At 32.3% G+C, this 21,398-nt stretch overlaps 1 protein-coding gene across 2 annotated transcripts in view; it reads right to left on the reverse strand.

Moving 5' to 3' along the window:
• LOC140437519 (uncharacterized) overlaps positions 1 to 16,074 on the reverse strand; it is a 35,198-nt gene extending 19,124 nt beyond the window's left edge. Inside the window, exon 1 of one of the 2 annotated variants that reach the window (XM_072527091.1) lies at positions 15,957 to 16,074. The gene's annotated coding sequence lies outside the window, so the exon portion shown is untranslated. Of the gene's footprint in view, positions 1 to 15,879 lie in introns of both variants that reach the window. The other variant, XM_072527090.1, reaches the window with a different exon arrangement.
• Positions 16,075 to 21,398: the final 5,324 nt, after the last annotated feature.

Genomic DNA, 21,398 nt, shown 5'->3' on the forward strand with positions numbered 1-21,398 from the left:
CACTTTCACTCTCGGATAATAGCGATCAAAAGGTTACGCCTGATTCTCTTTTTAAAACAAAAACAACGATTATTATTGGTGTTTTTGGTGAACCGTTTCAAAAACTGTATTGACCACGGTCGTTCTGCTCGTCCGTATAATTAATTATTAATTATAAAAAAACTTATAGCATATCTATAAGTATTTAAAACGTATCAAAACAGCTGAAAAATATACTATCAAAATCATCTGGGAAGCTCTTAAAATGATATTATTTTTCTGACTTTTTGTAAGCTTTGTCTATAAAATTGTACAATTTTCAGTGACAATAAAGCATATTTCTATTTTATTCTACAAAATGTTAAGGTAACTGACCATTACCTAATACAGAATTACTTTCTTATATTATTGATGTAGAGAAGATCTTTAAACCCTGTTAAACGCTGTAAACAACGAATGCACTAAAAAGGCCTTAAAAATCAAAGCAGAGAAAACAACATGGATGGCGGTCGGAAAAATTTAATATCGAAGACTCAATACTACAATTAGATAACAAAATCCTGGAAAGGGTGAAACGCTTAAGATATCTGGGTAGTTGGATTGACTGCAGGGTTAAAAGTGACGAGGAAATTTCGACCAGAATAGAAGTTGCACAAAAAGCTTTATTAACTGACGTCCTGTATTGTACAGTAGAAGTCTGTTATTGACCACGCATCTAAGAGTATTAAAGTGCAACGCCTGGTCCGCTTTGTTCTATGGATGTAAAAAATGGACAACAAAAATAAAAAATCTTAATAAATTAGAAGCGCTCGAGTTGTGGAGTTACCGTCGCATGCTCAGAATCCCGTGGACAGCACACATAACTAGCGAACGTGTGCTAGAGACCATGCACAAAGAGCGAGAATTGATCAACATCATCAAAATAAGAAAGGTCCAATATTTCGGTCATATAATGAGAGGACCTAAATATCGCTTTCTCCGGTTGATCATTCAGGGCAAAATCAAAGGAAAACCTGGATCGGAAGAAAGCAACAAGAAAGAAATTGTTTCATCTAGCTGCCAACCGAGAAACATTTCATCAGCTTGTTAACACGACGATAGCCAACGCTTGAAAACAAGCACTGCACATAAAGAAGAATATATTGAAAGATAAGTTTAATTTAGGTTATATGGAATACTCTGTATATAAACTTAATATTAATATGATATTGAATATGTAAAGAATAATCTGATAAAATATTAAATACAATGCCATATAATTTGATAAATCTTTGCTGACATGGTTGAAAAGAAATAAAAGAAAATGCAAGTAAGAAGACATGAAAATAATTTTTAAAGACATTTTTACGAAACTACCTTTTTAAAAAAACTGCATGTATATAATTATACATGGCAAATTTCATCACGGTAACGATTCTTAAGACAAAGAACAAAATCTTACATTCAAAAAAAATGTTAACACCTTAATTTAATTAGCATATATTCACTTTGCTACAAAATATATTTTATGCACAAAAATGAGGTTAATGACATTTTAACAGTTTAAATCTATTGTGTTTCTTTTAATATGAAATATGACATATATTTCGTAATTTTTATTGCGTTTCCTAGATGAAGACATGTCATTCAAATCAATAAATTATTTGTGATCTTTACAGACAAGCCATATTTTGTAACCATATGAATAAAACTAGCAACACAAGGTTAACCTTATACTAAATTTTAATAAAAAGGTTATTTCAACATTTTCGAGGCACTTATGTATGATTAATGTCATACATTTTTTATTTTATTTTCTGGTTGTGAGATGTTTTAGTAATGTTAACACTACTTTTTCTACTTTTTTTAACGTACTTTAAGAGGGTAAATTAAATTACACAGGCTTAGTATTTTTTCCTGTGATGTTATGCTTTTCGTGAAATTTTAATTATGTAATTTGTACGAGAATTCCAATTACATGATAGGTACAGTCAGAAAAGTTAAATTTGAAATATGACAAAAAAAAAAGATAAAAAATCACAAAGAAGAGTTTTTAATTCTAGTCTAACAAAGACAAATAAAAAATGATAAGAATCCATATATTTGAGAATGAACATAAAATTAAATAAAGACAACCAATCTGCACACTGAAAGTGTGCAGATCAAAAGAGGTGTCCGTCAGGGTGTATATTATCCCCACTCCTGTTCAATATTTATTCCGAAGAAATATTTAACAAATGTATGGAAAATGCAAATGAGGGCATAAAAATAAACGGCGAGTTAACGAACAATATAAGATATGCCGACGACACGGCGATCCTTGCCAGTACCATAGACGAATTACAGCAGGTAATGGAAATACTTTATTCAGTTATTAAGGAATACGGCCTGAGCCTCAACTTCAAGAAGACAAGTGGATGCTGATAAGCAGGAAGCAACAGCCTGCTCGACAGTTACGGATAAGTAACATACTAATTGACCATGTAGAATCTTATGTGTACCTTGGCACCAACGTAAATGCAAAATGCGAACAGGCCACAGAAATTAAGGCGAGAATAGAATGAGCTAGAGCAGCATTTAGCAAAATGAAAAAGCTCCTCATCAGCAGGGATTTGTCTCTTCTCCTAAAACTACGTCTAGTTAAATGCTACATTTTTCCGATCTTACTGTATGGTGTGGAGGCCTGGACGCTGACGGAGACGCTCACGAGAAAACTAGAAGCATTCGAAATGTGGTTGTACCGACGCATTCTTCGTATATCCTGGACCGAACATGTCACCAACATAGAGGTAATCCAAAGAATCGGAAAGGAAAAAGAAATCGTGAATGCAATCAAACAAAGAAAGCTTGAATATCTAGGCCACATATTGAGACACGATAAGTACCGTCTACTGCAATTGATTGTCCAGGGAAAAATAGACAGTAAGTGAGGGCCAGGCAGGAGAAGACACTCGTGGCTCCAAAATCTGAGGAAGTGGTTCGTGCTCACATCGGTCGAACTATTCAGAAGCGCCGCAAACAAGATCAGAATTGCCATGTTAATAGCCAACGTTTGCAACGGACAGGGCACTTGAAGAAGAAGAAAAAAGACAACCAAACAGTATAAAAACAATTGGCATATGTTTCATTTGGTAAATTTAGGTACAAATTGAAAATCAAATGTATTACCATCAAAAAATAAAACTCTTTAACTAGACCATTCTTTTCATCCATTCGTACGATTGTCAAACATATGATACTACACTAGCAAAACATAATTTAAATAGAATACTAAGTATACAGAGCTGTGAAAACATAAACATTACAAGACTTGTCATAGACGTAGAAGAAAAAATATCTGGATACGACATATTATTAAAAATGTAATTAAATAACATATCCCCCTTCTCGGGGGAGACTGTAACCCCTAGAGAGGTCCCCAGGTGGCGGATAGGGGAATTCCCGACCCGGTTTATCGGTGGGTAGGAGGGAAATAAAATACCTCCGTGGATCAACAGGTACTTATCAGCCTGCCTGACCAGCGTGACAAGTTAAGATTCTAGGGGTGACAGAAATTCGATAAGAAATAGCAGAAACAGACACATAGAACATCCACAAAACCATCACGCAACTACAATAAACATACGCACACTAAGTTCGCAAGAAAACCTGCTAGAATTAGAAGAAGAAATTAAGAAAATAAAGTGGACAGTGATAGGATTGGCAGAAGTACGACGGAAAGAAGAGCAAGGTATCGAATTAAAATTGGTTACCAACTATTCTACAAAGGAGATGAAAATCAAGCAGTAGACGGCGTAAACTTACTTACGAATAAAAAAGTGACATCCAGCGTCACACAGTATAAGGCTATATCAAAAAGAGGAATATCAATGGACATCCAGATTAACCAACGTTATACATCTGAAATTATTCAAACCTATGCCCCAACATCAGATCGCGAAGGTGAGGAAGTAGAGCAATTCTACGATGAAATTATTGAGCCGATGATGAAAAACAAATCTCAATGGCCGATTTCAACGCAAAAATGGGGAAAGAAGAAAACCAGAATAAAATTTTAATAGGACTCTATGGATTAGGAGAACGAAATAATAGAGGAGAAATACTAGTACACTTTGCAAAAAAAACAACCTTTATATAACCAATATGTTCTTTTAAAAACCAGAAAAACCAGATGGACCTATCTGGCAAAGCACAAATGGGACAACAAAGAATGAAATGGAATATATAATATCGTGGGCTTACTGTAAAAATCCGTTAAGTATATGTTTGGTCATTTTTCGGGTTTGTTCATAGAGAGTATTAAGCCGCGTTTACACGATCACAATTGGCGAGACAATTGTCAAAAGACAACTGACTGGCATGAAATTATTGTCTTCGTCACTTCAGGCCAATTGCCGTGCCAACTGCCCTCACAATTGGCCCAAAATTCAGTTGTCTCCGGGAGTAGACTAAGGACAATGAGCTGCGCCCAGTGAGCCCCCCACCACTCGAAATCTCAATTGTCGCGACAATTGGCGCCGTGTGAACGGTGTAGGCCAGTAGTGCTGTCTTGTTTTTTGGCAGTTCCCTCACCGGACACCACAGATGACGAGCAGTCGGCCATGTTTTAGCTGTCTACTACCATGGCAATAGTTGGCCACGTATAAACATCTTCTCGTTCAACTGGACTGGCCTCTGACAATCCGCAACCACGTGATGACAATTGTCACGCCAATTGTCATCGTGTAAACGCGGCTTTAGGGAGAGAAAAATTATCGACTGGTAAAACCCGTTTAGTCAAAGCACTCATTTAAACGTTAATACTAAATGTGACCAAAATATATAACTACCTTTAACACAATCTTATACAATCAAAATACTTTAAGTTGGTTTAAATGGATCTTACTTTAATTATTTTTTATAAACAAAAAAAAATTTTCTACAAAAATGCTTTATGTTTATTTAAAAGGTTTACATTGTAAAATAATAGTGATCTAGAATGCAAAAGCTACTACAGAAATCAGTTAAGAGCACATAGCCGATACTGTAGAAACAAAATGATGAAATGCAATACAGCTAAAAACCATTAAGGTATTTTAAACGATTTCTGCTGTTTATCACAATGTTTTTCGGGGAATAGCTTATACAGCAAAAATCAGATAAGTACACCTAACCTAACTTGTTTTGGCAGACTATTTTGTGTTAAATACTCATTGTAACGAATAAACCTCACGTGTAACTTTGCTGTAAGTTTTACAGTATTTTAGTCAATAAAATGATGGCAAGTGGCGAAAGTAGATGTGAAAAATTAGTGTTATTGGCATTATAAGTGGAGAACCATAATTTGGGTTTATATTTAATACTGAATTCTAATATTATTTTTAATTTTCCTAAAAGTGAGGATATGTTTGGTGAAAATTATGTATTTTTATTTGAAAAGATCTATTAAATGGAGTACACAATGTTTTCTTTGGGATGTTGGGTAACTCGTGGGATGTTAAATTTATAATTCTGTTGTTTCAGACAATTCCCCTTGTTTTGGTTCTACTTCAACAACAAAAGATGATCTAAACATTATTGCTTGTGCAAGTTGTTCGATTTCCCCAGTGCTCACTAAATATGTCACGACTATCCCGGAAGTGATTGTTCAATGCAAGATCCACTTTACGAACCTTCATCAGACAGTAAGAGTACTGATAAAGAAAATGTCTTAAGTACTGAGGCAGATATGGAAGAAAGTTTATTAAATAAACAATTAACAGATACAGAAATTAGGCAAAAACGAGGTCGACGAAAGAAACCTGAACCTTCAAAATGAAAAAGAAATTTACAGAAAAAACAGAAAATTGAATCCAACACAACAAAGTTATCAAACTTAGAACTTAGAAAATCACTTTGTCACAACTTTTGGCATAGTGAATATTTGAAGCAAAAAGAGTTTCTTCTTAGAACAACAGAAAGTATACCACTTTTGAGGAGAAGGTGCGAACAGAGAGTTTAAGGAAAGACAGAACAGATACAAAAATTTACTCTTTAAAAAATCCGAGTGCAATGTGCATATGTGCAAAAAATCAGAGTATGTAAAAACTTTTTTCTTAAAACTTTATGCAGTTTGGCCGATATGATTGATACTGCGTATAAAGGCAGGGAAGAGGGAAAAATGTTTGTTGGACAAGGCAATAGAGGTCAGAAGACTCCACGCAACAAGACAGTCCACGAAAGTACAGAAAGAGTGAAAAATCATATAGAAAAGTTTCCCATCATGGAATCTCATTATTCCAGAAAATAAACTAAACGTTTGTACCCTCAACTTAGCATTATGAAAATGTACAGTTTATATAAACAACTATGTTTAAATGAAAATTTAAAACATGTAAGCGAAATTACTTATAGGAGGATTTTTTGTACCGATTACAACTTGTCGTTCTATAAGCCAAAAAAAAGATCCAGGTCAGCTTTGTACTAAATATAATTCCTTAAAAGTGGGCCAGGAGAAGCAGCTGTTAGTAAATGACTATGTACAACAGATTATACGGAAGGATGAGTGTATGAATGCGAAAGCAACTGATAAGGAGAAATGTCAGCAGTATAAGGCATTTATGGGTTGTAATACATTCTTAAAGTATGCATGTATAATTTTACCATTTATACGCTACGTGAACCAAATGATGCCTTTTGCTATGGATGGACAGAATTACCAAGATAAGAGGCAGTTCAGAAACAGATAGTTGCTTGATTAACTATTTAAACCAAATAAAGCCTGAAATAAAGCAGCTCTGATTGTATTCTGATACCTGTGGTGGACAAAACCACAACCAAAATGTTGCAGCACTATTTTTATATTTGGTCCAAACTTCAAACATAAAAATCATAGAGCACAAGTTCCTCGAAAGTGGCCATACCTTTATGGAGATGGACTTTATTATATGAATATATATGAAGATTTATTTTCCAACCTGATAGTTATTACCTATACTGTGTCTTATATCTCTATGACCATAAACAAAAAGAAAAATCAATAAAACCTCATTGTCACTCATATCATGTCATAACTTATCATTCGGTGTAAACGAGGAATCATAACAAATCTCATATGATATTGTCATATGATAAAATCATGTAGTATAAAGTCGACTTTACTGTCAGTGCATGTCCCTCCGCTAATAACCCTTGGTGGTTTAACTACATAACAAATATCTTGAAAAAGGGAACTGCCGAAAATAACACGTTTAATACGTGAAAATAATAATAATAAAGTTTAACTCTAAGTAGTTTATAAAATAAACAAAGAAACATTAGCGTCAACGAACAAGAGATAATGGAGAAAGACAGACGAAAGAACAGAAATCAAACGGAAAATGTATCGACTGAACCAAAAATAACTTTGGATAAGATGGAAACAGCCATACAACTGAGGAGTGTCCACACAAAACTACACATGTCCACTTAAAATAGTTTTGAAATATGTTACAAAAACTATTTGCACAATGGAAAGTAATTTTTATTTGTGGAAAATGTCAGTAAGTATACTTACGTGCACACTGATTTGAATACAGTTGTAATTACTTTTTTTTGTTTGATAAGGAATGAAAAATAGTTATTTTTAATTTGGACATGTGTGGTTTTGCTCAGACAGTATGGACATGTGCAGTTTTGACTGGACTGAGTGACGGACATGTGTTATTTTGAACAGTTTATTGGTAAAATACACGAAATTGTTATTAGTATTCAAAAAATCAACGAAAAATAAATCATTTTACATTATAAAAATAAACAATAAACTTCAATATTTATATGTGAAATTCTTCAAAATTCTCTATTAAATTTCCATAAACAATGTTTTAAAAAAATGTCACCTCTGGTAGATCTTCCCATTTATTTTTTTTTATCGTTATTATATTGTTTTTTCAACAATTGCTGTACGTCTTTTTTCTTTTCTTTCGCAATTTCGTTTCCAATTGACAGCTGTATTAACTTAAATATACTTTCATTTTGCCTCTTTTTACTAAGCATTGATATGGATCTAGTTGGATTTGAAATCTATAAAATTCGGAACTCCTGTACTTAACGGTTGTAGTATTGTTTTTTGTAGTAAACTTTTTGAGTTCAATGCTTTAAAAATTTTTATTCCTGGAATTTTATTGTACAGATCATCCGTTTTTTATATCGTATAAAAACCAATCCTTTCCTAACATCATAACATTTAATGTTTTTTATATCGTATAAAAACCAATCCTTTTCTAATATCATAACATTTCCGATATTAGAGTAAACTTCATTGTATTCTTCCACACTTGTGATCAAGTCTTTGCGTTTCAATAATTTCTCAACCCTTCCAAATGCGCGGTCTGCTGGAAAGTAGCTATGCCCTCAAACTGGAAAATGTATTATTATAGTTTTGACTGACGCAGGAGTTTCTAAAAGCCAGCAGGCCGAAATATGCATTATATACGAATTTTTATTTTGACCACCACAACCATCCCAAAAAAGCCGTATTTGCTCACAATTTGTTAAATCTAAAGAGCGTAAATGGTGTATTAAGGCTGATCCAACTTCAGTGGAACCTCGTTTGGCTTGCTACTCGTCCCAGGTATAAAGTGATGGATGTTAACTGTTCATTCCAATACAACAAAATGCGTAGAAGTTAATCTGCCGTAAGTAAAACGCATCTTGGATTTGGAGTTTTCGGAAGTGGATGGACCTGTTGCAAATCAAAAGCGAACGAAATGCTTTTTGGAGGAGACTCTTTCGCTAATTCGTAAAACTTACGAATTCTTGTTCTTGTCTATGTTCTTTTTTCACCTATTTCTTTACGTAATGTGTGCTTTAAATTAAGACAAGTACCAGATATATCGCAAGCTGGGGACTTAAAACCAATATTAAAGTTTTGGTAGAAACGTGTTTAAACATAGTAAGGCTCACTTTATAGTCATGGTGCTCATTATTGTACATTTGAAAAAGTTTGTTGATATTTAAGTCACACGCCAGAAAGATTTGTGAACATTTCTTACGATTATAATGACATTCAGCTGCTGGAATTGAAGATATAAATTATTTTACTTTGTTTTTTTTGTCAACGTTTTTCGTGAAATTCTATCCCCAGCACGTCTTTCTTTAGGTATCTGTCCTCTTTCGAAAGAAAATGGTAACTGTGCATAGTCGACCAGCAGAAATATTTAAAGCAGCCATAATAAACTTTTTACACACCGGCACTGTCTTACCTTTTGTACGGAAATAATAGAAGGCATAAAATGATTGAGGTTTAACATTATTTTCCTCTGTGTTATCCCTTCCACGTCTCCTCTGGGGTGGACACACTAAGATAAAATCGCTCAATTTCTGGTCTTGATCAATTTTATTGTCATATCCATAAAGCTTTTCCCTCCGTATCTTAATTTCTTCGAGCGAAACTGAATTGCAATTTAAGTTTTTCCAGTTATGATTACAAGGACGTTCGAATCTCTTCATTCCAGTGTCATTGTTGGTATTCCTTTAATGAACACGCATATTAAAATTTAGTAATCGAATTGCTAAAAATAGTTCTTACCTTTCAGTTCTTTTCTTCTCTTCTTTTAAAATATCTCGCCTCAAACGTTTTCTAGAGCCAACGTTAATTTGCCCCACAGTTCCATCCATATTATATTATTAAATAATTTTCAACCATAAAGAGTAAGGTAAAACTATTATGTAGCTCTTAAAAATTCACAGAACAAAAACAACGTATTTGAAACAAAATAATTGTACGCTGCGTGCTAGCACTTTATAGGTTAACCACAGATACAAAACGTGGAGATATCGTATTTTGTAAACAAGCACTTTAAAATGTTATAAAGGATTAGTATTACCCTCTATGACCGAGTATCCGCACACAAAATAGGTAAAAAAGCCTAATATAGAAAACTTTGACTTGTGGACAAGTGCTGTTTTGAAAAAGAATTTGCACTAGTCCATATTATGAACTCAAGGACATGAGTAGTTTTGGTCGAAATATACAATCAAATTACTCGATTGGGACATGTGCTGTTTTGCTCGGATATGTATATATTCCTATGTGTTTAATACGGACCAAGATGTTTTTGCTTGATTCTGACCTTATATTCTTGTTCAGTTTAGGAATTTCTATAGAATCCCACTATTATCTCATTTTCACTTAATGATGGACATGTGTCTTTTAAATAGACGCTCCTCAACAAGCAAATAATAGAAAAGCTACCGAACAAGATAATATACCTAGAGCAGTAATCAAACTACTCGACGGTAAAGGTAAATATTTACGTCTAAAAATAGTTTATTTAAATTAAAACAGGTATTTAAAAAAGAGTGTCCGGTTCGAAAGTCAAAAAGTCGATTATTCCCAAAAGATATTCAAAAAAACTCAAAAGCTACAAAGTTTTATTTTCAGAAAACACTTGTTTATTTAAATATTATAACCAATATTTCCAAAACACAGCATCACTCAGCGTAAAGTAGTAAATATAATAGTTAAGCTATAATTATTCGCTCACTATTATTATCAGATCGTGTTCTCTCACTTGACTTATTTATAAATGTACAATTAAACAGTTTAATCATATAATAGATACAGCAAACATAAATAACGCATGCATAGATAATTGTGTGTTGATTATTTTGGTTTATGGAATATACCAAATGTTTAATAAAACGAAACTTAATCCGGCCAGAGTTGAGAATCTATAATTATAGGCATCTTTTGAAACCACCTTTTATTTTATCTATATTAATATCACTAGCTAGATAGAAGAGATTAGATAAAAATAAAACAATTTCGGACCAAGAAATCAAGTTATAACTAAAATAAAGTCAGCTTATATTTTTTGTGACGCAATCTTGTCAACGAGTTTGAAAATCTGAGTAAACTAAAAAAGATACAGAAAATTCTAAAATATCAAAAACAGATTTTATTTTACTGAAAATTTTGGTATTTTTTTTATTTTTATAAACTAATAAGTGACCGAGATTTGATTGTTCAACGGATCTATTTAGTTTATCACCATCTTCAACCTTTTTTAAAACGAAGGACTTGAAAAAACTTAATATACACCACTTTGTAGCTTTTGAAATAAACTATAAAATGGTGTATATTAAATGTTTTTAAGCCCTTCGTTTTAAAAAGGGTTGCCACGAAAAGACTTGAAGATGGTGTCAAACTCATGCGAATAAAACTTTAAAAAATCATATTTCGTTTACAAACAACGAATAGTTTCAATCAGAATGGTTTTGCTGCGGGTATGTTTGTTACTTAGTTAGTAAACTCTAACAAACATGTTTTTCTTAAAATTCACTATTCTAGCAAATGCAATATATTTTTTAATTTTTTCCACCTCTACATTGGAGTGGTAACTACCCCAAGAGGCAAAACGCATATTGGCATAGGATAAATTTTGATCTGTGAGACATTTTTTACCTACTGTCAAAATTTCAAGCAAAGCCATATATATAAAAAGAATTCTGAGCAGAAGACCGTTATAGGCTGGACTATTTAAAACTACTAGAAGAAAATGCTGAGAATTTAACTTTAAAATCAATATAGCTTCGACCAAATCGATGGAAGTAAGAAATGAGAAATCATAAATGAGAAGGGCTCCATTTTACATCTTTCCAAAAGCAACAAAAAGCTTAGACCAAATAGTGGTGAAAATAAAATACAGTAGCGAGGAGAAAATAAAAGAGAAAACTGACATTAACTAATCCTCTTTAATATATATATATATATATATATATATATATATATATATATATATATATATATATATATATATATATATATATATATATATATATATATAAATATGTAGGTAACTTTCGGGAAAGCATCAAATCAAGGATCGGCTAGAGATGGTATAAGCCAATTTGGTGTAGAACTTTATTCTAAATGTGAAATTTTCAGTGATAGGCTGCCACCTTCATCAGCACCTAAATGGAAAACTTATTTAGTGCAAATGGTAGAAGTTAACATTTAAAAACCTACATTGAAAATGTTCAGTTGGTCCTAGTGGTAAAGAACACTGTCATAAATATGTTAAAAAATACATTTAAAATTTTCAATAAAAACATTACAACACAAAGGGGTATTTTTACAAATACAACACAAAAACATCTAAAACCCAACAAAAACCGCATCTTCATGTTTAAGGTAGAAAAGAAGAATTTTTCTTCTTTTTTGATGACAATGTTTCTGATTTCTGTCAATATCTAGATGTCATATGTAACAAGGTTATATTTACATCTGCACCTCATGTTTACATGTACATGAACAATTATTCGTAACCAAATAGACTTCACATGTATAAATAAAAGCTACAGAAATTTGGTATAAGCAGTCAAAACGTATCCAATTGCAACAAATCACAATATTTTGGTAGCAAAAATAAGACTAATATTAAAAAGGGTTCTAAGGACGAAGTAAACAGGTACTATTGATAGATAAAAGATGTTAAATGAAAGCGTTAAACAAGAAATAATGTATTAGAACAAAAAATAAAGTTGACATCAAGCAAAGTGAAAAGTACTGAGGAAAACTGAAATAAAATTAAAAACATATTAAAGAGAGTTCAATAAAAATATCAAGTACAGTAAAAACCAGAAAACAAGGATGGATGACTGAAAAGATACTGGGACTTCCGGTCCAAAGAAAAAAAGTCAGAAATAAAGATAAAAATTATTACTAGAGGATCCACGCAATATTCAGGCAGAAGATTTGAGCAAGGATTTAACAGAGATTGGTAGAAAGAAACCATACAATTTATCCTAAAATTAAGAAGACCAAAACCAACACAGAATATTAGATACCAGTTAACAGTTAAAAGAATGAAAAACTACATTTCTAAATTATTTGAAGATAAAATAGTAGAACAATATACACCTACTGCTATAACAGAAAGTAAAATTAAGTGGGCAACAAAAACTGCAAAAAAATTGAAAATCACTTGGTCTGGCAGAAATGAGTATTGAAATACTAAATATTTTGGGAGAAAATGGAATTACAGCACTGTGTAGTCTCTTTAACAGCATTTATGACACTTGGATATTACCAACTAATTGATTTAAATCGCAATTTCTTATAATACCAAAGAAACGTGGTGCAAAGACATGCAGTGATTATTGGACAGAAGCTGGTAAGTTACGTTTTTAAGATCTTCCTGATACACAGCAGAATATGCACGATATTAAAAGAGGAGATAATTTGCAATACACATTCTCGACATAGAAGTGACTTGGGTACGAGAGAACCCTTGTTAAGTATTCAAGTACTGATACAGAGGTGAAGAGGTGCAGAAGTGCATATTTATAAAATTGTATACATCTGTGCAATCGATTTTGAAAAGGCTTTTGATAAGGTCTGACATAACAAAATACTAAAAATATTGAAAACAGCTAAATTGGACGATAAATATTCACGAATAATTACAAATCTATACTAGCATCAAGTGACATTATTAAAAGTTTAACAAGAACTGGCGGATAAAATAAATATAAAAAGAGGAATGAGACAAGGCTGTATACTATTGCCTTTACTTTTTACCTTTTATTCAGAGGAAACATTTAAGGAAGCCTTAATGGAGACAACAGAAAGTATTATTGTGAATAATGTAACCGTGAACAATATTAGATATGCCGACAATACCTCAGTACTGAAAAATTGTGTAGAAGACCTTCAATCTAATGAACAAAATCAAATGAACCTGTGTAAAAAACTCGGAGATACCTTACTGGACAGAGTAGAGAAACTCGTATATCTCGGCCGTAATGCAGAAAAATTTTTATAAAAATGAGGAACGTACTCTGCAGCCACGATCTTAGTGTTGGCCTTCGCGCTCGAATGATATATTGCTATATTTTTCCATTGCTACAGTATGAAGTGGAAGCGTGGACTTTACGTGAGGCTATACTTAAACGCTTAGAAGCCTTTGAGATGTGAATGTACAGACGACTATTAAGAATAAGCTAGGTCGACAGAGTTAAAAATAAAAAGAACCTGAGACCACTGAACCAAACAATATAACTAGTCAATCTCATAAAGAGTTGCAAGACGGAATACTTCAGTCAAATTTTGAGACATCCTGAAAAATATTAACTTTAACATCTGACCATTCAGGGAAAGATTCATGGTAAACGTTGTCCAGGTACAAGAAGAACATCATGGTTGACAAATCCAAGACAATCGTACTGAAAATTGACAACACTATTATTTAGAGCTGCTGTCAGTAAAGTCACAATAGCGAATATAATATCCAACGATTATAAACGGTCATAGAACTGGAAGAAGAAGAACTTATAAGTATTTTAATTATTCTGCCCAGTTTGTTTTTCGTTATAACGACGAGGTAAATTATTTGTGTTCCGTTATAATGAATTGATTAAGTTTTCGGTATCTCATTTTTTTATTTCAATAACTTCAATAAACAGATTTATATTTAAATGGGAATAAGCCACAATTAAAGGTTAAAATACGTTTATTGACGTTTCAATTTCCACTTCGGAAATCGTTCTCAAAATACAAACACTAATGTTTGTATTTTGAGAACGATTTCCGAAGTGGAAATTGAAACGTCAATAAACGTATTTTAACCTTTAATTGTGGCTTATTCCCATTTAAATATAAATTAATTTAAAATGCCACAAGAAAATAGCTTCAAAACAATTTCAATAAACAGTGTATACGATAGAGTCCCTTTTTCAACAATTCGAATATCCTACATCTTTTAATGAACCAAATTTTACCAGTTCTATCTTTTATACATTTTTTTTTGTTTTGTTTTAATGGTATAGGCAAGTGCCATACAGCCAGTCACAACATGAAAATTTTCTACCCAGAAAGAATAAAAAGCATTAAAATTTTAAGCATTACAATTATTATTAAGGACAGGTTAGAGATAAAACATGGACACTTGTTTCTCGTCTAGGGACCCATCAAAACATTGCTTTTAAGACAAACTTTTATACATTTGTCTCCTTATATTAACTAAACATTTTACTATTCAAATATTAACTAGTTAAATATTTTTAGGAAGCTCTTAAAATTGTTAGGAAGCTATATAATTACAACAATTGCTCAGCATAGAATAGAATCAGTTAGCAAATCATTTTAGTGTGTGGTTAATCAGCATTATAAGTAGGATTTAAAGCAATAATCAGGATACAGAATGATTGGAAGAGGACGGAAAAGGAGCTAAAACCAACATGTAATGACAATGAAGAATGATAGAATAGTTAAGATTGCAATAGACGGAAGATCAGCAGAAAGAAGTCTGCCAGGAAAACAGCCAAAGAAATGAACAGCTACTTGTAGAAACCGCACGCATTATAAAACACAACCCAATGGGTGAAAGGTTACGTTGATGATTGCCAAACCATGAAAGATTCGATCCAATTACGAATATGTCCGGGAACTAAGATGAGAAAGAACTATTGTAACTAATGTCAACATATCATCAGGTAGAGCAAACCAAGATGCCAGCAAACCGCCTTCTAGTCTTGAGAAATCTAACATCTAGAACTACACAATCCGAAAAAATGAGTCTCAAATTAATTGAAGAAAGTGTGTGACTCTTATGTTTGTAGATCTCACATTAAAATATTTAACAGAAAAAGGTACTAGTACTAGAAAACAATCAAAAGTCCATAGCTAATTAAATTTTAATATAAAATCAACTAAAAAAAAGAATGAAATGTTAGCGAAAAAAGAAAAGAACGAAATAATATCGTTAAAATATATAAACTGGTTATTCAAATATTAAAAGCAATTTAAAGCATAATTAAAAACATAGTATGTTATGTATATAGCATAAAAAAATAAATAAAACAATATTAATTTATGAAATGATGCTACAGATTTTCTTTCAAAAAACTAACTCTATTCTTAAAAAGCCAAACGAAAAAAAGTTCATGAAGGAACTGTATTGTGCCTAAAATACTTCCTACCTTACGTGACAAATTGAATCACTATTAGCGACAGAATAAACCGTGATACAAAATTCACTTTTAACTTTCACTCTTACCTTTATATTAAACTGGATGCTGAGAAAATACGATTACAAATTTCAAACAGGTTGTGAAATGTGTGTTTATATAAGCACGGTACCGTCTTCGAAATAAAACTCTCTTTGAGGGGGGATTGGAGACGAGCAAGTACGTGTGTATGACCCACTTCGATGATTTTTTCGTACGCATCGGATTCAGCAATTGTATTTTTAAATTCTGCTAAATTTTTAAAGGGCCACAAGTTTAAATTTAGTAAAAGCACAGATAGAATATGTTCTTTATAATGTCTCTTGTGAAAATGATATTAAATTGCAAAATAAGCTATTTATTATGAACATTTCTACTTCCAGATTGCCACATTGTCATGTGAAATGCACGTTGAAAATAAATTATTATACATGAACTAATTTTTTCTTAACGCTATTAAAATTAAATTAGCGTACCCTTAACAGATTCCTTATCAGATGTGTCTAAATTACGTACTTTAAATTAGGGATGAAGGTTTTTGACAAAACACCGGTTTTCGGTTATACGGTTTTTTTTGCTTACGGTTTAACCTGGCGGTTATAACCGGCCAAAAAAACGGTTTTCGGTTTTTTTAATCCAATAAGTTACAAAGTTACATTTACAATGCACTTTAGTTTGCGATACTTCATTCGACTCGATATCAATATGATCAAAATTAGTACTATCGAAAGAACATCAATATAAATAAAACACAATTTTTAATAAAACCATTTTATTCTATTAATTATTATATTTGTTTATTATTTGATTATTAATATATATTTAGTGATTATTATTAAATATATTATAGCGTAAGATTAATATATACATATTGCAATAATATACAATAAAAGAATATGAAGTAATATTTTAAGTAAAAAAGTATAGATTAGAAGGTTACAAATAGGTTATATTATATGAAATGGATTTAGCATTATGTTGGCCAGTATTTTTCATGAAGCCTATTGAGAAAAAATCGTTCATATATATGTTGGTCGGATAAACGGCTTCTCTCATCTGACACAATATCATTCAATGATGACACCAATCTCTCTGATGCCACCGAACTTCCGACCAACGACATGTATTTTTTAGCTATAAAAGCCAAGCCTGGCATACAGTTTCTGTTCTGCTCTAAAAATGAAAACGGATCACTTAATCTCAGCAGCAAAACTTTGAATCCGTGTGTCCTGAGAACTTGAACTGAAACCACTTTTCACCAACTCCAGATCGTGTGAAGACCAAGAGGGTTTGATTTTAAACTCACTTTGGCTTCTTCATTTTGGAAGGAGCAGGAAGGAGAAAGTTTTCCGATTTCGGTAAGGTACGTCCTAACCGAGCCTAAATTGGATGTGACTGTCTCCGCTATAGACGGATTCAGATATAGTTTTTTGAACCTCGGGTCCGTGATTGTAGCATGGCAAAGCAGGGGATTTCGTAAAAGCTCTCTTGAAGGCTAGTTATAAGCTTTTGGCATAACTTTTGGGCTGTACTAAGGTTTGGCGGTTTGGCTTGAGGTTTTTTAAAGATCTTTCGATAATAGACACAAGGGGATAACAAGGCTAGCAGTAATGTACTGTGAACCCGAGATCTCCTTTGTGGCCTCATCGAAAGGCGATAAATTGGTTACAATTTCAGTAATTAGTTTTATATCTGAACCAGAATTCATCCTTGGTGCTTTTTTAATCGAGAGATCTGCCAATATTGCAGCTATATACGGGGACATTAGTGTGAATCTTTTAAGCATATGGTAGACAGAATTCCATCTGGTTGTAGTCAGATGTAGAGAGCAGTAAACCAAAATTATTATACTACTGCTCAACAGAGGGCGCTAAAATAATAGAGAGTAGAATATAATATGCAATTATTGTATTCAAATAATGATGCAAATTTAATTTACCATTTAAAACTATAATCCTCTAAAATACCCACCAATTTTCCTCTCCTCCCAAACCCTAAAAATTCCCCACACCAACCATTTTAACTTATAAAAAATTTCCAGACTCTTTCAAATGGGATTTAAAAAAAATAATATAAACATAAATATTTTACTTAAAAATAAATTGAATAATGCAATTCATCTTTTATTTTTATTACCATCAAAAAATAATTATTATGTATTACTTTTAACACGTTTATATAATATATTTGTATAATAGGTACCTACATTTTAACTCATTTAATACTTCCTGTATGGGTGTATCGTTTTGAAAACGTAGGGAAATCCTTGGAGATTCGTATTCGTAATCGGTAATTCGATATTCATAGTCAGAACATTATTTTTGGTAATCAGTAATCAGAAAAAGCCATTCACCCATTTTCAATGTCAAGAGTCAAGTGTGAAAAATAGATGATGTACCAGATCACTTCTTATGTAAATATTATGATTACAAATACATTTGAATTATGGTTTTGTTTGGAATAATTACTTGAAAATAATAATTATGATTGGGATCCAAAATAATACCTAATCCTAATCACCGTAAAAACCTAATAACCGGTTTTTACTTTAAAAATAAAAAACCGGTTATAACCGGGACAAAAAACAACCGATAAAACCGGTTATTGCGAAGTAAAAAAACCGGTTTTCGGTTAAAACCGGTAGGTTTTTCCCATCACTTTTTAAATCTTCAGCCATTAAACAATGCATGAGATGATATCAGTTAGCTAATTTTTCTCTGGTGTTCTCAGTCCTCCTGTTTCATTCAGTAACGTAGTACGATCTAATCTAGGGGTTGGAGAAAATCACAACATGTATTTTTGTGTAAAAACCATTCTCCATGTTTTGGTAATGAGTAAAATTTGACGATATACGTCATTCATTCATTGCAAATTTTTACATAATATGTAAAAATGTTTCATTTGCACTTATTAAACAAGCAACAGAGTTTATATTAACCCATCAAAGCCTTGTGTGACCACTTAGTTACGAAAACACGCCATCATTTAATGTTAATTGTAGCTCAAGTTAACGCTAGAAGTCTATCCGCAGTTTAACTTTTCGTTACTAGATATCAGTGTATTCAATTTGTTACAGTGTAACATTCCACAGTTTGGAGCGAAAGACTAGTATAGTTGTGTGAATTCATGCGTATTAACGAATGTGCAAATTATGGAACCGAGATTTGAGTAAGTAGTTTTATTAGTTTACTTTTAAGACTTTCCGGCAATTTAAATAATTATTGATATAGTTCAGGAAGTAGGTTATAACATAAAAATTATAGCAGGCAACCTGGTTCATTAAAAAAAAATTTACATAAGACTGAATCAGACTGTTACCAAATGGTCACATTAGGTTAATAAGACATAAGAGAATATATATATATATATATATATATATATATATATATATATATTATATATATAGTCCACCTGATCCAAATGTTTTGACTGATGAAGATTCTGCTGACGAGAATAATGGTGGATTTGTGGATAACCTGTCCCGAAGATAATTATTAGCAGAAGCCGAGCTGGATTTTGATGATGCACCAGAAGAGAGTTTTAATGAGATGGAAGACGAGCAAATGCCACTTATTTCACCACTTCACACATAACCTAATACTAGTTTTTTTGAAATCACTAAAGGGAAAAAAGTATACTAAAAGAACTTGCATCGATGCAAAGCAACTACTCACAATTTAAAAATATGAGCCCTACAGATTTATTCGAGTTGTTTTTCAATAACGAAATGCTAGGCCATATTTTAGACGAAAGCAGAAAATACGCTCTTTTTGTGAATGGTGCTGATCCGAAGATTACCTTGGACGAGCTCAAATGTTTTTTGGGTATTTTGATAGTGTCTGGATACAATTGACTTCCTGGAAAAAGGTTTTATTGGGACAATGGAGCAGACATTTTCAAAAAAAATCATGAAGGATGCAATGCGTCGCTACAGGTTTATCCAAATAATGCGTTTCATGCACTGTGCTGATAATACGCAAATGGATTTAAATGATACAATGTAAAAATTGAGACCAGTAATCAAAAACAGAGTAGTTTTCTCAAATATTATCAACCAACTGAAAATATGAATTATGTTGAGTAGATGGTAAAATATTACAGCCGCCATAATTGTAAACAATTCATTAGGGGAAAACCGATAAGATTCGGTTATAAAGTATGGTGCCTTAACTTCGAGACTAGTTACCTTGTGAATTTGGAGATCTATCAAAGAGTATCAAAGAGGAAAAGTACCAATTCCAATGATCTTTACCAACTTGCATTGGGAAAGGCAGCCGCTCCCCTTGTCTCGATATTGGACACTTTGCCAAAAGCTGCCTTAACAAATCTATATAAATAACCTTTTTACTGGATTCAATTTAATGGTGTATTTAGAAGAAAAAGGATATGGTGTCACAGGAACAATAAGAGAGAACAGAATACCACATGATGTTCTACTTGTCAATAAAACAACTATGTCCAAACAAACTCGAGGTTATTTGATTTGAAACAAGATGGTATTATGTTGACAAGATGGATGGATAACGCCGTCGTAACAATGGCATCAACTTCATATGGTGCGCATCCTATTCAACAAGTGAAACGTTATTCACAATCTGAAAAAAAAGTCGCCACGTCGTCAAAGTTCCACGCCCACATGTTGTTGAAATATATAACAAGTTTATGGGAGGCACTGATAGAATGGATGAGGATTTAACAAGATACCGTATAAGTATTCGTAATAAAAAATGGTATTGGTCTATACTTACATAGTTAATTGACGCTGCGGTGCAAAATGCGTGGATATTTTATAAGTGTTCAGAAAGACCGACAATTAATTTGATTTTTCGACGTAAAATCGCGACTACTTACCTTACCAAATTAAAAAATTCCCATTAGACCTGGAAGACCAACAACAAGTAGAAATAGTTTATCTCTTAACAGAATCTCTGACAACATTGGGTACGATGGTGTTAACCATCTCATTATACCTGTTCCTAATAAAAGACGAAGGCGGTGCGGAGGAGAAGGGTGCTTAGTAGGACGTACGCAGTGTGAGAAATGCGATATTGGACTCTGCATTGAATGCTTTGCCATATTTCATAAAGAGTAAATCTTATAATATTTTTATAGTATTTTGACCTAGTGTTACCATATGGTCACAGTTTGTAATGTCATATGTTCGATAAACAAATAAAATTTAATACGTTTTTCTGGTTATTTGTATTTTTCCTAAACTAAACTTAGCAAAAAACCACCAGTTTTACAAGAAAAATTAATTCAGGCTTTGATGGGTTAATAAGTAATTAAGAAGGGAAAAAACCAAACAAAAATAAACAACAAATTTTATTAAGCAACTCTGTTGCTTGTTTAATAAGTGCAAACTAAACATTTTTACATATTATGTCAAAATTTTTTCAATAAAGGTTTGCATAAACATAGACACTTCCTCTGTCAAACTAACCTAAACTGAATTTAAAAAATAGAAGAGACATGGTAACCATAGTAATAAG

Source organism: Diabrotica undecimpunctata, chromosome 3 (genome assembly GCF_040954645.1).
Source record: "Diabrotica undecimpunctata isolate CICGRU chromosome 3, icDiaUnde3, whole genome shotgun sequence".
Lineage (NCBI taxonomy): Eukaryota > Metazoa > Arthropoda > Insecta > Coleoptera > Chrysomelidae > Diabrotica > Diabrotica undecimpunctata.